This window comes from Macaca mulatta, chromosome 3 (assembly GCF_049350105.2).
Source record: "Macaca mulatta isolate MMU2019108-1 chromosome 3, T2T-MMU8v2.0, whole genome shotgun sequence".
Taxonomy (NCBI): Eukaryota; Metazoa; Chordata; class Mammalia; order Primates; family Cercopithecidae; genus Macaca; species Macaca mulatta.
Genome location: NC_133408.1, coordinates 147,028,951 through 147,045,815, shown reverse-complemented (window position 1 = coordinate 147,045,815; position 16,865 = coordinate 147,028,951). Strand labels below are relative to the sequence as shown.

At 35.7% G+C, this 16,865-nt stretch overlaps 1 protein-coding gene across 1 annotated transcript in view; it reads left to right on the top strand.

Annotated features, from left to right (window-relative positions):
• COG5 (component of oligomeric golgi complex 5) overlaps nt 1–16,865 on the top strand; it is a 363,078-nt gene that overhangs the window by 131,938 nt on the left and 214,275 nt on the right. The window lies entirely within an intron of this gene.

The window sequence follows — 16,865 nt, the reverse complement described above, 5'->3', positions numbered from 1 at the left end:
CTTACATGTACTGATTTTAAAACTTAGTACAGAGCTACAGTAATTCATACAGTCTGGTAATGGCATAAAGATAGATATGTAGATCAGTGGCATAGAATTGAGAGTCCAGAAATAAACTCTGACATTTATAGTTAATTAATTTTTAACAAGAATGTGAAGACAATGTAATTGGTAATGAATAGTCTTTTCAAAAAATTGTCCTAGGACAACTGGTATCTACATGCAAAAGAATGAATATATATCACTTCCTCATACCATGCAACAAAGCAACTAAAAATGTATCACATACCTAAAGATCTAAAACCATTCAATTTCTTAAATAAAAACATGAGGAAATTATTGTGACCTTGGTTTCTGAGATACAACAACAAAAGCACAAGTGACAAAAGGAAGTGAGATAAATTACACTTTATCAAAATTTAAAACTTTTGCACATTAAAGGGCACTATCAAGAAAGTGAAAAGACAATCCACAGAATCAGAAAAGGTGTTTGTAAATCATGTATCTGACACTAGGTATTTGCATACAAAATATATAAAGAACCCTTACAACTCAAGAAAGATGAATAACCCAACTGTATTAGTCCATTTTCATGATGTTGATAAAGACATACCCAAGAATAAGCAATCTACAAAAGTAAGAGGTTTAATGGACTCGCAGTTCCATGTGGCTAGGGAGGCCTCATAATCATGGTGAAAGGTGAAAGGCATGTCTCACATGGCAGCAGATGAGAGAAGAGAACTTGTGCAGGGAAACTCCCCTTTATAAAACCATGAGATCTCATGAGATTTATTTTCTATCACAGGAAAAACCGATCTCCATAATTCAATTAACTCCCACCAGATCCCTCTCACAACATGTGGGAATTTTGGGAGCTACAGTTCAAGATAAGATTTGGGTAGGGACACAGCCAAACCACATCACCAACTGAAAACTGAGCAAAAGCTACTCTGGAGGTTGAAACAGTAGGATTGCTTGAGCTCCCGGAGTTTGAGATCAGCCTGGGCAACACAGCAAGACACCATCTCTTAAAAAAAAGAAATACTGGGCAAGGACTTGAATAGGCGTTTCTCCAGAGAAGATGTGCAAATGGCCAATGAGCACATGAAAAGGTGGTCATTATCATTAGTCATTAGGAAAATGCAAATCAAACCAGAATGATATACCACTTTACACCCCCAAGAATGGCTAAAATTAAAAAGACATATGGTAACATTCTACTCCCTCTGAGCTGTCAGATCCATATTATGCTACTCTTCCAAGATGATATTTTATTTAGTTCCTTTGAAGGATTAAGTAAAATATGGTTGTTCCATAAAGATTCCCTGTAGTACGGGGCAGCTAAAATATTTTAGATTAAGTTTTAAGTGGTACTCTTAGTAATATTCTGTTACTTAGTATCTTTCATTGTACAATAGGATTGTCACACACTCATTCTTGGCTTTTCTGAACAGCAGACTGACAGGAAATGCTCATGTGGAATTGACATGGTGACCTCCATTTTATTTAGCAAAATATCCGATGCCCATGCTTCAAGCCCGTATAGTTTTTGTTCTACCGTCCTAACTCCTCTTTATAAGCATATTCATTCATTATGAAAATTGTATTTAGTAGCTCAAGAGCTCTTAAGCTAAGAAAATATGAGAACTTTCTGGTAATATGCCAGTGAATGTTGTGTAGAAGATTAAAGAGCTTATCCTGCAGCTGCTCTGCATGTGGAACCTTCATTGACTTCAATTCTCAGTTAACTCATTTGGTCTATAGCTTCAGGCCTAAATTGGGGGTTCACTGAAGATAGAAAAAAATGAATATAACAGAGAGAAGATGTTTTAGTTTCCTAGGGCTACTGCAGCACATTACTACAAACTGAGTGCCTTAAAACAACAGAATTATTCTTACACAGTTCTGGAGGCTAGAAGTTTGAAGTAAAGGTGTTAACAGAGCCTTCATACTCTCTCTGAAGGCTCTAGGGGAGGAATCCTTCTGTGCCTCCTGTAGCTTTTGGTGATTGTGGCAGTTCTTGTTGTTCCTTGACTTATAAATGTGTCATTCCAATCTCTGCCTCTATCTTCACATGGCCTTCTCCTAGGTCCCTGTGTCTTTACATGGCATTCTCCTCTCTGTGGCTGTGTCCAAATGTTCCTTATAAGATGTCTTATAAGGGCACCAGTCATTGGATTAGGGGCCACCCTAATCTAGTTTACCTTTATTTTAACTAGGATAGTAGCAGGAGGCAGACAAATCCTTAGCAGACAGGGGCAGGTCCCCGGTAAAACTCCATCTTCAAACCAAAGACAATTTAAAGCCTGAAAGCCAAGCTACAATTCTTGGATAAATCCATATACTGGATTGAGAACCTCTCTTCCTGTTTGGTGTGCTTTCCTCTGATTGATCCCTACCCTTCACCTGTTTTACATATACTTACACTTTCCTAATTGGATTTTTATGCTGTCGAGCCCACCTTTGAGTGGTGCCTTTGTTTTAGTCTTTTTTGCTTACTCACAAACCAGTCAGCACGCACTTCCCATTCTGAGCCCATAAAAGCTTCGGACCCAGCCACACTGAAGGAGAGACACCCGACTTCGAGTGGGGGACCACCCTCACATCCCGTCTCTGCTGAGAGCTGTCCTGTTGCTTAGTAACACTTTTCTCTACCCTTCTCACCCCTTGATGGTCAGTGTAATCTCATTATTCTTGGATGCAGGACAAGAACTTGGGAACTGCTGAACATGGGTATGAGCTGTAACATGGGTGGGCTGGGGCAGTCCCAGCCCAGCCACAGGCTGAGCTGGTGCACAAGCAAGGCACAGCCTAGTGGACTGAGTGGGCAGGGTGTCTCCTGCGGCAGGCCTGGGGCTGAGCGAGACTTCAGTGGAGGCGTCACCAGCTGGAGGTGGTCCAGCTGGCAAAAGTCACCGAGGAAAATCCAGTGTCAACTGTATTACACCAGGGAAAACCCTGTTTCCAAGTAAAGTCACATTTAGAGGTACTGATGGTTAAGACTTCAGTACATCTTTTTTTGCGTAGTACAATTCAATCCATAATAGAAGAGTAGTATATTTTTGTCCTAAAATGTATTTAACTCTCAAGTTGTGAAATAATTTGTGTGTGCAGTGTTTTCACAGGGAGCTAACATGAAGGGAATTTAGTGAAGAACAGTGAATAAGAGAAGAAATTATCAAGTTTGGGCCATGTAAATTTTGACGTATAGGAAAAGCCAAATCTCAGTTGCTAATCTCTAGTCACCTCTCTTGAAGTCCATGGTAGTTTGGAACCCTCCATTATTTTCCTTACCTCATGACCTCCTCTCCTCAGCTGGACTCCAGTGTGGTCTATCTATAGGCTTACTTTTGGAGAGAGGTCAATAAAGTGTTTATGATCAGATAGATGAACAAGACCAGAGGAACTGATTTTTGTGGCCAGGTTTGTCAGATTGGCCCTTCACTGCTGTTGTACAAACCTTGAAACCCGTATATTGAATAGTAGTCAGAGATTACTCGGATATTTTTCTGGGGCTGCAACCACTGTCAGTTTCTTTAAGTACTTCATCTTTCTCAGAACTCCAATTCCTTACTGGAGTTAGGGTTCCTAGTTGAGATCAACTGAATCTACTATACCTAATTTAAGTAGAAAAGATTTATTATAAGATTTTAGAATGTATAAAGAGAACAAAGTTTTACAGGTCCGGAGAATCAAACTTTGATTTGAATGCCCCAGACAGTTGAAACACACAGCTACACTATGGGGCTATTCTAGCAACAACACTGCAATGGACAGAATGTTTATGTCTCCCCCAAATTCATATGTTGAAATCCTAACCTCCCTATTGTGATGATATTAGGAGGAAGGGCTTTTGAGAAGTTACTAGGTCATGATGATAGAGCCCTTATGAATGCTATTAGTATCCTTGAAAAAGGGATCCCAGAGAGCCCTCTTGCTCTCTTCTGCCATGTGAGGATGCAAGCCTACAGCCTAGAAGAGAGCCCTTACCAGAAGCTGACCACGTTGGTACCCTGATGTTGAACTTCCAGCTTCTAGAATTGTGAGAAATAAGTTTCAGTTGTTTAGAAGCCACCCAGTTTATGGTACCTTGTTATAGCAGCCTGAACTAAGACAAAAACCATTTGCGTCACTTTCCAAATGCTGCCTTAGTAATTACGAACTTGGGCAAGTTAATTAATTGCTGTGTGCCTCAGTTTGATCATCTGTAAAGTGGAGCAGATAAATGTATTAAATGAGTTGTATTAAATGAGTAATATACAGGCTCTTGTAACAATGTCTGGACACATAGGGTCTGTAGTGCTTGAGCTGCTCTAACAAAGTACCACAAACTGGGTGGCTTAAATAACAGAAATGTGTTGTCTTACAATTCTGGAGACTAAGGTCCAAAATCAGGATGTCAGTAAGTTTGCTTCCTTGTGAGGTGCATAAGGGAGAAGCTGTTCCATGCCTCTTCCCTAGCTTCTGGTTCGCTGACAGTCTTGGGAGTTCTTTGGCTTGTGGAAACTTTACCCCTGTCTCTGCCCTTGTCTTCACATGGCATTCTGCCTGTGTGGGTATTGTTGTCCAGCTTTCCTCCTTTTATAATATAAGGATGCTAGTCATGCTGAATTAGGGGCAACAACCCTATGTTTAAATAAAGTCACATTTTGAGGTACTGGGAATTAGGACTTCAACATATGAATTTTAGGGAGACACAGTTCAACACATAACACATAGTAAGCATTATATGAATGTTTATTATTATTGTTACTTCTGATGACTTACTGTGTTATCACCCCATGTAGTTCTTCTAACCTTTTGCATCAGTGTGTTGCGTTTGTAATGTGTGGATTAGAGAGTAGATATTCTGAGTTAACTTTAAAAAATTTGCACACCTTAGTAATTACCATTAATAATCTTCAAGTTATTTCTTCATAGTAAGGACTTCTGACTGTGGATATGTGACTCTCATAATACCTATATAATATTTCTTGTTTTTTTTTAAGTAAAATTCAGATACAGAATAAAAAATTTGTCTAGAAGTTACTATGGTATCATGTAGGTGAAGATTCTGTGGTCATTAATTTTTATATAATGGGAACTCTTCATAGGAGAGTTGGATATAAATAGATGTGTATCTTCTTCTTCATTTTTTTTTGAGACAGAGTCTCACCCCTGTATTACTGCTTGTAAGTGCTTTATACTATTTTAATAAGATCCCTTGTTGACCTGATTTTTAAAGGAGTAAACAAAGGGCTTCATTGGATTTATATGGATTTTATTTCTTTTAGTATTGCATCTAAACCAGTATGAAGTAGTCACTGTGTTTTTCTAAGTGTGTTCCATGGGCTTTAGTCTTACTGGATCTTTTGAAAAATCTGAAGGGAAAAAAGTGGGGGATGGATGGTATCATGTGGATAAATAGATGTGGGAAATGTTATATATTCTTCTTTCGGGTGTTCATTGTGCACAGTAATGGTTTTGAGGAGTGCTATGGTAAAGTACCTACTTAATTTTGTGTTTACCCTAGGATTCCCTATACATTGCAAAGTCAGTGTCCACTAAGCTTTTAATTTTTTGGAGTGCCTGGACCTGAGTGAAGCAGACCCTCTAGTATCCATAATTAAGAATTATGTGATCATCTTTAGCTCTTTGGGAACAAAACACTTTAATGTATATAAGGGTATTATTCAGGATTTGGGATGGGGGACAGACTAGTTTATAATTCTGTTTTCTGGTCTGTCAGAAAAGGTATAATGTAAATGTAGGATTGATACCTGTTTCCATCTTTATACAGTGCTTAGCATATAGGCATTTAATGGCTGTTTGAAACAGAAAATCCTTTTTGATGTCTTTCATAAGTATAGTGAAGAGGGAAAATGCTTTTTTCAGGGGTTGGATAAACCCCATAGCTCTGTTTGATATATTTCTTTTGCAGTTTTTCTTTTTTTCAAAAAAAAAAAACAAAAACGGTTTTGTTCAGGTATAATTGGTATCGATAACCTGCACTTGTTTAAAGTATATAACTTTATACATTTTTATTTATTTATAGGCCTGAGAAAGCATCAACATAATCAATATAATAAACGTATTTATCACTCCCAAAAGTTTCCATGTGAAACCTCCCTTCCACCCTTCTCTGAAAACCCTTCTACTCCCCAGGGAACCACTAACCTACATTTTTTATTTATTTATTTTTTATTTGGAGACAAAGTCTCACTCTGTTGCCCAGGCTGGAGTGCAGTGGCATGATCTCAGCTCACTGCAACCTCTGTCTCCTGGGTTCAAGTGATTCTCGCATCTCAGCCTCCCGAGTAGCTGGTACTACAGGCACGCACCACCACACCCGGCTAATTTTTTGTATTTAAGTAGAGACGGGGTTTCATGATGTTGCCCAGGCTGGTCTCAAACTCGTGAGCTCAGGCAGTCCTCCAGCCTCAGCCTCCAGAAGTGTCAGCATTACGGGCGTGAGCCACCACGCTCAGTCTCACTAACCTACATTCTACCTTGCATTTTCTAGAAGTATTTTGCTATCTGTGTCATCTGTTCATTGTTTCTCGCATTCTTTTCATTATTTTTAAATTTTACCTCTTTTGTTGACTTGTTAGCTCTAAACTCTTAGTTTGTTGTTATAGGGTTCATAGTAAACATCTCTAAATTATCAGTGTGTATCTTCCTTGCATTCCCAGAAGAAATTCCTCATGGTCATGGCATATAATTCTTTTCATGTGTTGCAAGATTCTGTTTGCTAACATTTTCTTGGTATTTTTGCATTTCTGCTTGTGAGGAGATTATTTTGTAGGTTTTAATTTTTTTTAATTTATTTTTTGTAACGTCTTTGGTTTTTGTATTACGGTAATCAGATTTTCTAGTGTTTTGAAGATTTTCGTGTATATCTCTTGAGAGATAATGTTCTGTTGCATTCTTTTTTTCCCTAGTTTTGGGAAGTGTTCCCTCTCTTATTGTATAGAATTGATTTCTTTTTTTCAGTGATAATGAAAACATCTGGGCCTGTCGATTTCTTATTCAGAATGTTTTAAACTACAAATTCAGTTCCCTTAATGTTATAGATCGAGTCAGATAATCTTGTATTAGCTCTGGTCGTTTCTCTAAGTTGTTCAACTATTTATAGTTTTCCACTATGATATGCCTATGAGGTCCATAGTGATATCCTCTTTTTAATTCCTGTTACTCATACACTTGATTCTTCATCACATCCCTGCCTGATTGAGAAATTCAGACTACAGTCTGTCTTTTACAAAAGCAAATATCAAAATATAAAACTGTGGTTTATAGAGGGTTATCTAGAAGACTGATGAACAGTAATATGGAGAGGAAAGATGCCTTTTTTTGGTCCGTTCAACAAATTTTGTATCTTTGAAATTAAAATAAATTGTATTGCAGAGATTAAGACTTATCACAACAACCACATTTGAACTGTTTCTGAAGCATCAATCTTCTTGGCTACAATCATATCAGATATTCTACAAAGAACATAGCTACTAGAGAATACTGAGATATATAACAAATTTAAATTAAGACAAAACAAAACAAACAACCATCAAATGACACCGAACAACATGAATGTTGTAGGATTATAAGAGTTATAATATTGACAGAAGTAATTTATCCAATCAAAAACGAGATTTGGGCTTTCCGCATACTGAATAATGTTCCTGAAGTCAAAGAGAACAATGTTCCAGAAGTCACTTAAATCTAAGGTAGTCCAGTTTTTAAAAAATTGCTTTAAAGATACATCCACACACAGGCACAAAAACATACACAGAGTCATGGCTTTTTATTTTATTATTATTATTTTTTTAAGTTTCATTAAAGAAACCTTAGAGAACACAGAAGTTAGAGAAGAAAAGGTCATCGAAAACTCCAAGGACAACTACATATACATTTGACTTTCAGTTCATTATTCTAGATGCAAATAGTGTTTTATTTTTATTTATTTGTATTTTTAGTTTTGTTTCACTTTGTCTGAAATGGAGTCTTGCTCTGGTCACCCCAGGCTGAAGTACAGTGGCACAATCTCAGCCCACTGCAACCTCTGCTCCAGAGTTCAAGCGATTCTGCTGCCTCAGCCTCCTGAGTAGCTAGGATTACAGGTGCATGCCACCATGTCTGGCTAATTTTTGTAGTTTTAGTAGTAGAGACAGGGTTTCACCATGTTGGCCTCAAGAAATAATATGTAAACAAATAACTTAAAAATCAACCAACTGGGAAAAATAGCAAATATGTTAGGCAAACAGTGAATATTATTATATAATTAGTAATTTGTTTTCCTCCTTTTCCTCTTTGTTGGTGTTACTAGGAGATTACAAATTTTATTGATGTTCTCAAAGAGTCAACTTTTGGTTTGATTTTTCTCTCTTTTCCTGTTTTCAATTTCATTGATTTCTTCTTCTTTATTCTGTTCTAACTTTGGGTTTATTTTACCTTTTTTCTAGTTTTTTGAGGCAGGAGTTTGTATTATTGATTTGAGACCTTTTTCTAATAACAAATTTTTTTCTTCTAAAAACACACAATATTATTAAATTCCTTCTGAACTGCTGCGTTGGTTGCATCTTACAGATTTTGATTTTGTATTTTCATTTTCACTCAATTCAAAATTAAAATTTCTCAGAGATCCTTTGTGATCCCTTGATTGTTTAAAAATGTACTAATTTTCAAGATTTAGAAAATTTCCTAATTTGATTCCATTATGATCAAAGAACAATTTTTTTTTTTTTTTTTTTTGAGACGGAGTTTCCTTCTGTCTCCTAGTCTGGAGTGCAGTGGCACAGTCTCAGCTCACTGCAACCTTCCCATCCCCCGCCCTCTGGTTCAAGCGATTCTCCTGCTTCCGCTTCACCCGCCACTACATGTGGCTTATTTTTTGTATTTTTGTAGAGATGGGGTTTCACCACGTTGGCCAGTCTGGTCTTGAACTCCTGACCTCAAGTGATTGACCTGCCTTGGCCTCCCAAGGTGCTGGGATTACAGGCATGAGCCACTGTGCCTGGCCAAAGAACATACTTTGTATTATTTCAGTTCTTTTACATTTATAAAGTTTGCTTTGTGACCCAGAACGTGGTCTGTATTGGATAATGTTCCATGTGTAGTTGAACAGAATTTGTATTCTGTTTTTGCTTGGGGGAGTGCTCTGTAGATGTCAATTAGACCCTTAGTTTATGGTGGTGGTCATTGTTTATATATCCCTGCTGATTTTACGTAAACTAGGGCATCTAAGGAGAGATATTGGCAGTTATTTCTAGCTAGGTACTGATTGGAAGGTAGGCATTAAATAAAGGACCTGAAATATCTTTCTGTTGACGATGCGGGGACGAGGTTTCATGTTTCTAAGCTATAATGTCATATCAACAGTACCATAGTTAGAAAGTCAGGAAAAAAGGAAAAATGGTGCCCAGAGGAACAGATAGACAATGTATTTTCTTTCCATTGGCTCTGAGCAATTTTTTGTGGTAGCAAAAACAGACAGAGTGATACTTAGGAAAGGAAAATTAATTCTCATTTTTAATAGTAAGATATTTTCCTTCCCCCTTTTGTGAGAGACACAAAAAAGAAGTAAGACTTTTGATTCTAAATTTCCATGAAACTTTGAAGAGCAAGAAAGATGAACATGCCCTGAGAAGTGCTTTAGACTTGAAATATAAAGATTAGGCTAAAGGGGTTTACTTAAGCCTGAGGCTATTCTGTGCATAGTTTATGTGATGGTATCAATTAATACTAGTTAGAAAAATACAAAGTTTAGGCTGGGCGCGGTGGCTCACGTCTGTAATCCCAGCACTTTGGGATGCCCAGACAGGCGGATCACGAGATCATCCTGGAGATCGAGACCATCCTGACTAACATGGTGAAACCCCATCTCTACTAAAAATACAAAAAAATTAGGCAGGTGTGGTTGCACACACCTGTAGTTCCAGCTACTTGGGAGGCTGAGGCAGAAGAATCGCTTGAACCCGGAAGGTGGAGGTTGCAGTGAGCCGAGATCGCGCCACTGCACTCCAGCCTGAGCGACGGAGCAAGACTCCGTCTCAAAAAAAAACAAACAAATTTTAACCTGTGTTTGTTTTCTGTAATACCTGAACTCCTTAAGATTATCTCTACATGTTCTTCTGGGTCTTCTTTCTCCCTATCCCCATCAAAAGAATAATATCCTATTATGAAAATAATAACTAATAATAACTTACATGTAGTTGTTTATGGTTTACAAAACATGCTTCATGCATATTGTCTTACTTGATGCGCATAACCCTACTTGGTTAGCAACATAGGTTTTTTAATCTTCACTGTTTGAGTCTCAGAAAAGTTTAGTGATTTTTCTCAGGTAATAGAATTGAACGTAATTAAAGCACAGGTGTTCTCATTTCTAGTTCTGTATTCTTTCTATCACATAATACTTGGTCTCTGAAAAGATGTACCTGTTTTCTGTAAAATTTTTGTAAGAAATAACTCAATTAAAATGTATTTTTACATATTTTGAAGGTGTTTCAGTGAATATTTACTATTTCATTTTATGGAAAGATTAATTTCAAAGATTATTAAAAAGGTGTAATAGGTTTTCAAATACAGACTTACGGTTATCCTGTTATATGAACTTGTTATTTAATAGCCTTTGGTTATCTTCCCATTTAAAACTATAAACTCTTGGTCAGGCACAGTGGCTCACACCTGTAATCCCAGCACTTTGGGAGTCCGAGGCGGGCGGATCACATGAGGTCAGGAGTTCGAGACTAGCCATGGTCAACAAGGTGAAACCCCGTCTCTACAAAAAATACAAAAATTAGCTGGTCATGGTGGTAGATGCCTGTAATCCTAGCTCCTCGGGAGGCTGAGCCAGGAGAATCGCTTGAACCTGGGAGGTGGAGGTTGCAGTGAGCTGTGAGTACGCCTTTGCACTCCAGCCTGGGCGACAAGAGTGAAACTCCATCTCACAAAAATAAATAAATAAATAAATTCTTTATGTGTTTTTGATGATATGCCTTTCTCTATTTCATTTGATATGCATACTTTCTCCATTCTCTTTTTCTTTTGATTTTATTTTTACTATTAGAAAAAAATAATCGGTGGCAAAATATTTTTTGTAATTCATTCATTTTTTAAAGGTTAAGAAATTATTTTTAGTTGGAATAAGCATTATATTCGTTAAATTTTTTCAATTATTGGTTTTATATATTGTGAAAAGCTTTTATTTATAATTTTTTGTTCGTCTAATTTAGGCTATCACATATTAAAATCTTACACATTTTAAGCCCACATTATTATGTTCTCTGTTCTCTATAAGCCATTTGTGTTTTTGTGCAAATACGACTTTAAAATTTTTGTCTTATAATTTTATTTTATTGTGTTTTCAGTTATATTACACATTATTAGCAATACTCTGCAATTATATGTGAAAAATTGTCTTTAAAATATTTTTCTTCAAAGACATGTTTTATCATCAGATTTAAGATATCTACCTAAATATGATTAAAGTATTCCAAATATAGGCAGGCAGATCACCTGAGTTCAGGAGTTTAAGACCACCCTGGCCAACATGGTGAAACCCTGTCTCTACTAAAAATACAGTTAGCTGCACATGGTGGCATGATCTGTAATCCCAGCTACTCAGGAGGCTGAGGCAGCAGATTCGCTTGAACCCTGGAGACGGAGGTTGCAGTGAGCAGAGATTGTGCCACTGTACTCCATCCTGGAGTGATCAGAGCAAGACTCCATTTCAGACAAAACAAAGCAAAACTAAAAATACAAATATAAAAATAAAACACTATTTGCTTCTAGAGTAATGAACTGAAAATCAAATGTATATGTAGTTGTCCTTGGAATTTTGGATGACTTTTTCTCTAACTTCTGTGTTCTCTAAGGTTTCTTTAATGAAACTTAAAAAAAAAAAAAAAAAAGCCATGACTCTGTGTATGTTTATGTGTCTGTGTGTGGATGTATCTTTAAAGCAATTTTTAAAAACTGGACTACCTTAGATTTAAGTGACTTCTGGAACATTATTATGTGGAAAGCGCAAATCTCATTTTTGATTGGATAAATTACTTCTGTCAATATTATAACCCTACAACATTCATGTTGTTTGGTGTTATTTAATGGTGGTTTGTTTTGTTTTGTCTTAATTTAAATTTGTTATTTATCTCAGTATTCTCTAGTAGCTATGTTCTTTGTAGAATATCTGATATGATTGTAGCCAAGAAGATTGATGCTTCATAAACAGTTCAAATGTGGTTGTTGTGATAAATCTTAATCTTTGCAATATAATGTATTTTAATTTCAAAGATACAAAATTTGTTGAACGGATCAGAAAAAAGCATCTTTCCAGATTACTGTTCATCAGTCTTCTAGATAACCCTCTATAAACCACAGTTTTATATTTTGATATTTGCTTTTGTAAAAGACAGACTTTAGTCTGAATTTCTTAATCAGGCAGGGATGTGATGAAGAATCAAGTGTGTGGAGCTTTTTAGATAATTTTATGATTGTGTTCTGAGAATGGCCTCAAATAATATGTAAACAAACAAAAATCAACAAACTGGGAAAATACTCATAGCAAATATTATAGGCAAACAGGGAATATTATCATATAATCAATACAAAGTTATTTAAGACAAAAAGGGAGCAAAAATTATGTAGAAATTCTCAAGAGGAAATATAGTTAGTAAATAGTATTCAGCTTCATAACTTAAAAAATCAGATTAGACTATCAATAAAAACATATTTCTTATAGAAGCATATATAATATTCAAAAACAGTGGTAATATCCAGTGCTATCTGTGGTTCAATTATACCCATAGATTATTGGAAAAAGCATATAAAGTAGTATAGCCATTTTGAAAAGTAGTTTGATAATTTGTATCAAGAAGCTAAAGTGTTACTTTGATCCAATAATTGTCTTTGATTCTCTCCCAAGAAAATAATTCTGGATATTGAAAATCTTTATAAAGATATTTAAAGTAGTCATTTGTGATAACAAATATTCCATCTTAAACTGAAGGTTAAGTAAATTTTGGTCATTAGTTTGATAAATATTGGGAGCTGTCAAAAATTGATATTTTTATAAGGACTGTTTTAGGGTAGGTAAATGTATGTAACATTAAGTTAATAAAGGAGACATTGTAAATGAGTATAACTACAAATAATAAGAGCAAAACAATTCATGGGTAAAATTTTAAAAGGATGGATTTAAAAAGAATATAGTGGACATTTACTTTTAAGCTCAATCAAGGTTTTAAGTATTTTAGAAACATCTGAAGGTTGCTTCTGAGACATATATTTGTATGGTGCTCTTTATAAAGTTGGTGTGTAGGAGGGAGCCACTTTTGTTGGTGACTGTAGCCAGCTGCCCAGACCCTGTACATCAGTTTTTCCTTTCTCTGCACTTTCTCACATAAATATCCAGGAGGAGGATATATGCTGTTGTTCTGTTACTTGAGAATTTGGAGATTCATAAATTTCTGAGATACTGCTGTGCAAATTCCAATGCTCCGCTGGCCAGTAGTTGCCTCTGTGTTATAGGGTTATATAATTTCCCCTCTTTCTAACATTTCTCTGACTTCTAAAATATCTTTAATGAACATGGTCTTATCTTAAAAGCTTTTTTCCAGTTACCAGTTAATAATCTTTGCATTAAACTCTTCACCCTGAGGTAATATGTTCTGCTTTTCCTATAATGTCCCATCTGCTGTTAATCCCATCCAGACATTATACATTTTAACTGACTTGTCTTACTTTATTATCCATGTCTATTTGACATGGTCAGTCTATTTTGATGGGGGAACATATCAAATACACTTACAGTAAATGTTGTGAAGTCCTTGTCTAAAAGTGTTATACTCTGTGCCATTGGTTCATACTTAGCATTTAATGGGAAAATACACAAATGCAAAAACACATTTTTAACATATATAAGTTATAATACTGCCCATTAAATTTAAGAATTAGTGTATTAAAGTAACATAGTATCTGCTACTTCTGCTAATTTTTCCAAATGTTGTTAGTGTTTCTGTGTATCCCAAATAATATATCATTTAGTCTTATATTTCTCAGTATGAATTACTTGTTGCTGTGTGTGTTTTCTAAAACTTGTTCTTGTTCCTTAACATCGTGTTACTGAGATTCATTGTTATTGATATTTATACCATATGTATATACCTGTCATTTGTTTACTTTTACTCCTCTATAGTAGTACTTGGGATGAATATATTACACATTTTTTTTTCTTTTGTTGATGGTTATTTGGGTTTTCAGCTTTGTTTTTAAAAGTGCTACTATGAACATTCTTGTACATGTCTTCTGATACATGTATATAAAAACATCTCTGTGGTATGTGCCTAGGAATGGAATATTTTGGTCATGGGGGATACATATATGAAACCTTATCAGATAGTCCCATATTGTTTTCCAAACTGGTTTTTACTAACTTATAATGTTGCTATTTATATATACATACGTGTGTGTATATATACATGCACATATATACATTTGTGCACATGTACATATATCCCTATGTGTGTGTGTTACTGTTGCAATGAACACTGTAATAAATGCCTTCCTGCTCAAATATATTCACCTTTTTCTTCTTTTTAAAAATTATTATTTATTCCCAGAAGCAGAATCATTGATTCAGAGGATGTGATTTTTTTTTTCTAGTAGGCTAGCCACCTTATTTTAATTTTTGGTATTATTTTTCTTAACTTCTATTTACTTTTTAAAATTTAGTTTTATTTATTATGAAAGTTATACATGTGTAATATACTCAAATAGCTACAAGGTTTTTTAAAAATGGCAATGCTCTGCCCTCTTCCTGGCCTCATTTACTCTTTCTCAGAGGCAAACTTTTCAGTCTTTTTCAGCTAGTTATTTTAGTATTTGCCTCCATATCTGTAAATAATCTGCTTATGTTTATACTTTTTAATTTTTAACTTCTTTGACTCCCCATTATGGAGCGTGAAGATTTACCCTCCTCATTTCTTTCAACTTCCAGCACCAACCCCATTTCATAACGTGCTTTTCTCATTCATCTGGTTTCTTCTAAATAAATAATTTAGTGCTAACATTGTTGTGAAACATAAGTGCATAGCTGAATTCTTTAGCAAACTATAGTTGTACTTCTTTTTGTTTTCTTTTAAACAAAGGAGGAGGCTAGTAAAAGAAGGGACAGCGGGCTAGGCGCGGTGGCTCACGCCTGTAATCCCAGCACTTTGGGAGGCCGAGGCGGGTGGATCACGAGGTCAGGAGATCAAGACCATCCTGGCCAAAATGGTGAAACCCCATCTCTAGTAAAATACAAAAAATTAGCCAGGCATGGTGGCACACACTTGTAGTCCCAGCTACCCGGGAGGCTGAGGCAGGGGAATCACTTTGAACCCAGGGGGCAGAGGTTGCAGTTTGCTGAGATTGTGCCACTGTATTCCAGCCTGGCAACAGAGCAAGACTGAGTCTCAAAAAAAAAAAAAAAGAAAAAGAAAAAGAGGGGACAGTGAGGATTTTGAAATCAATAAAGACATTTTCTATTGCAAAATAGGAGAACATGTTAGTCAGCGTGAAGCCAGAGGTTCATGAATGGAAGGACGACTATAATAAACTAGAATATACCAGAATGTTTATTCTGGTAGCCATGTGTACTATTAACTAGAATATTGAAAGTCTAGTGAAATGACTGATGTGCTTGAACTCCCTTTTATCTAATCTAGTAGATTAAATATTTCTCATGTTAAGTACACCAAGAGATAATTAATATCATTTATTTTCCACTAAAAGCAGTAGTCTCATAGTTTTCTCCTAAGGAGATGATAAATACATTAAATTCAAATAGATCAATTTCATTTCCTGCTTCATTGTTGTGGTATATGAAGGGATCCAACAGGTATTTGTATTAAGTGGCTAGTAAGTTAATTTTGGCTGTGCACTCCACATTTATTAAGGTTTAATTGTCATGATGTGAGTAATGCTGCCATATTTCAAAGTTTGGCATTATATATATTTTTAAAAATTCACATATTTTTAGAAGTTAAACTAGTTATTTAATACTTTCGTTGTTCTAACCTGGGCAAATTTTATGAAGAGTTATATCTGTTATGATTTTTACATCTTTACCCTTTCACTGAGCAAATTGGAAGAATATTGGAGGAATACTCACTCTTTGAATATAAGCTCTTTTCTTTCAAGGCTTTTCAGATTGGCCTGGGATTATCTACTGAAAAGACTGTGTCAGAAAAACCAGGATTTAAATTCTGCTTTACCAGTTACTAGCCAAGTGAATTTGTTCAGATGACTTAAATTCTTTGGGTTTTAGTATCTTCATCTAGGTATGATGATATTTCTAGCAAGATTGTTTAGAAAATTACAAATAACAGAGGCATTAAAGTAATATATACCTTGTACCTAGCTTAATGTATTATACATGCTACATCTTTAAAAATGCTAGTCATTGTTATTAGAATCATCATCATCATTTTGTTCTTGGCTCCGGTCTTTAGATGTGCTTAACAAAGAGCAGACGTATAAAAACTTGTACCACTGATAGTGATTGTATGCATCAGATAAGTGGGAAGGGAAAATTTAGTATCATAATCCCTCTGTTCTTCTGTGGTGAGGGGCAGATGCTGGGGGTTGTTACTACATTTCTTTTCTTTTTTTTTTTTCCTCTGTTGCTACATGTCTCTTACTGAAAAGTAGGTTTGTGGAATAATTAGTAACTAAAATAATATAGACCTTTCTCCCTCCGAGCTGTTAGAGCCCTTTGCACTGCAAATCTAGCATGTTGTTTGGTTACTTCTTAAGGTGAGTGATTGTAAATGTGGTTTGGATAACTGGGGAGGTGGGAGCTGGTGGTGGTTTTACAATGTGATGAAGGCCTCTTTTTTGCTTTTAAA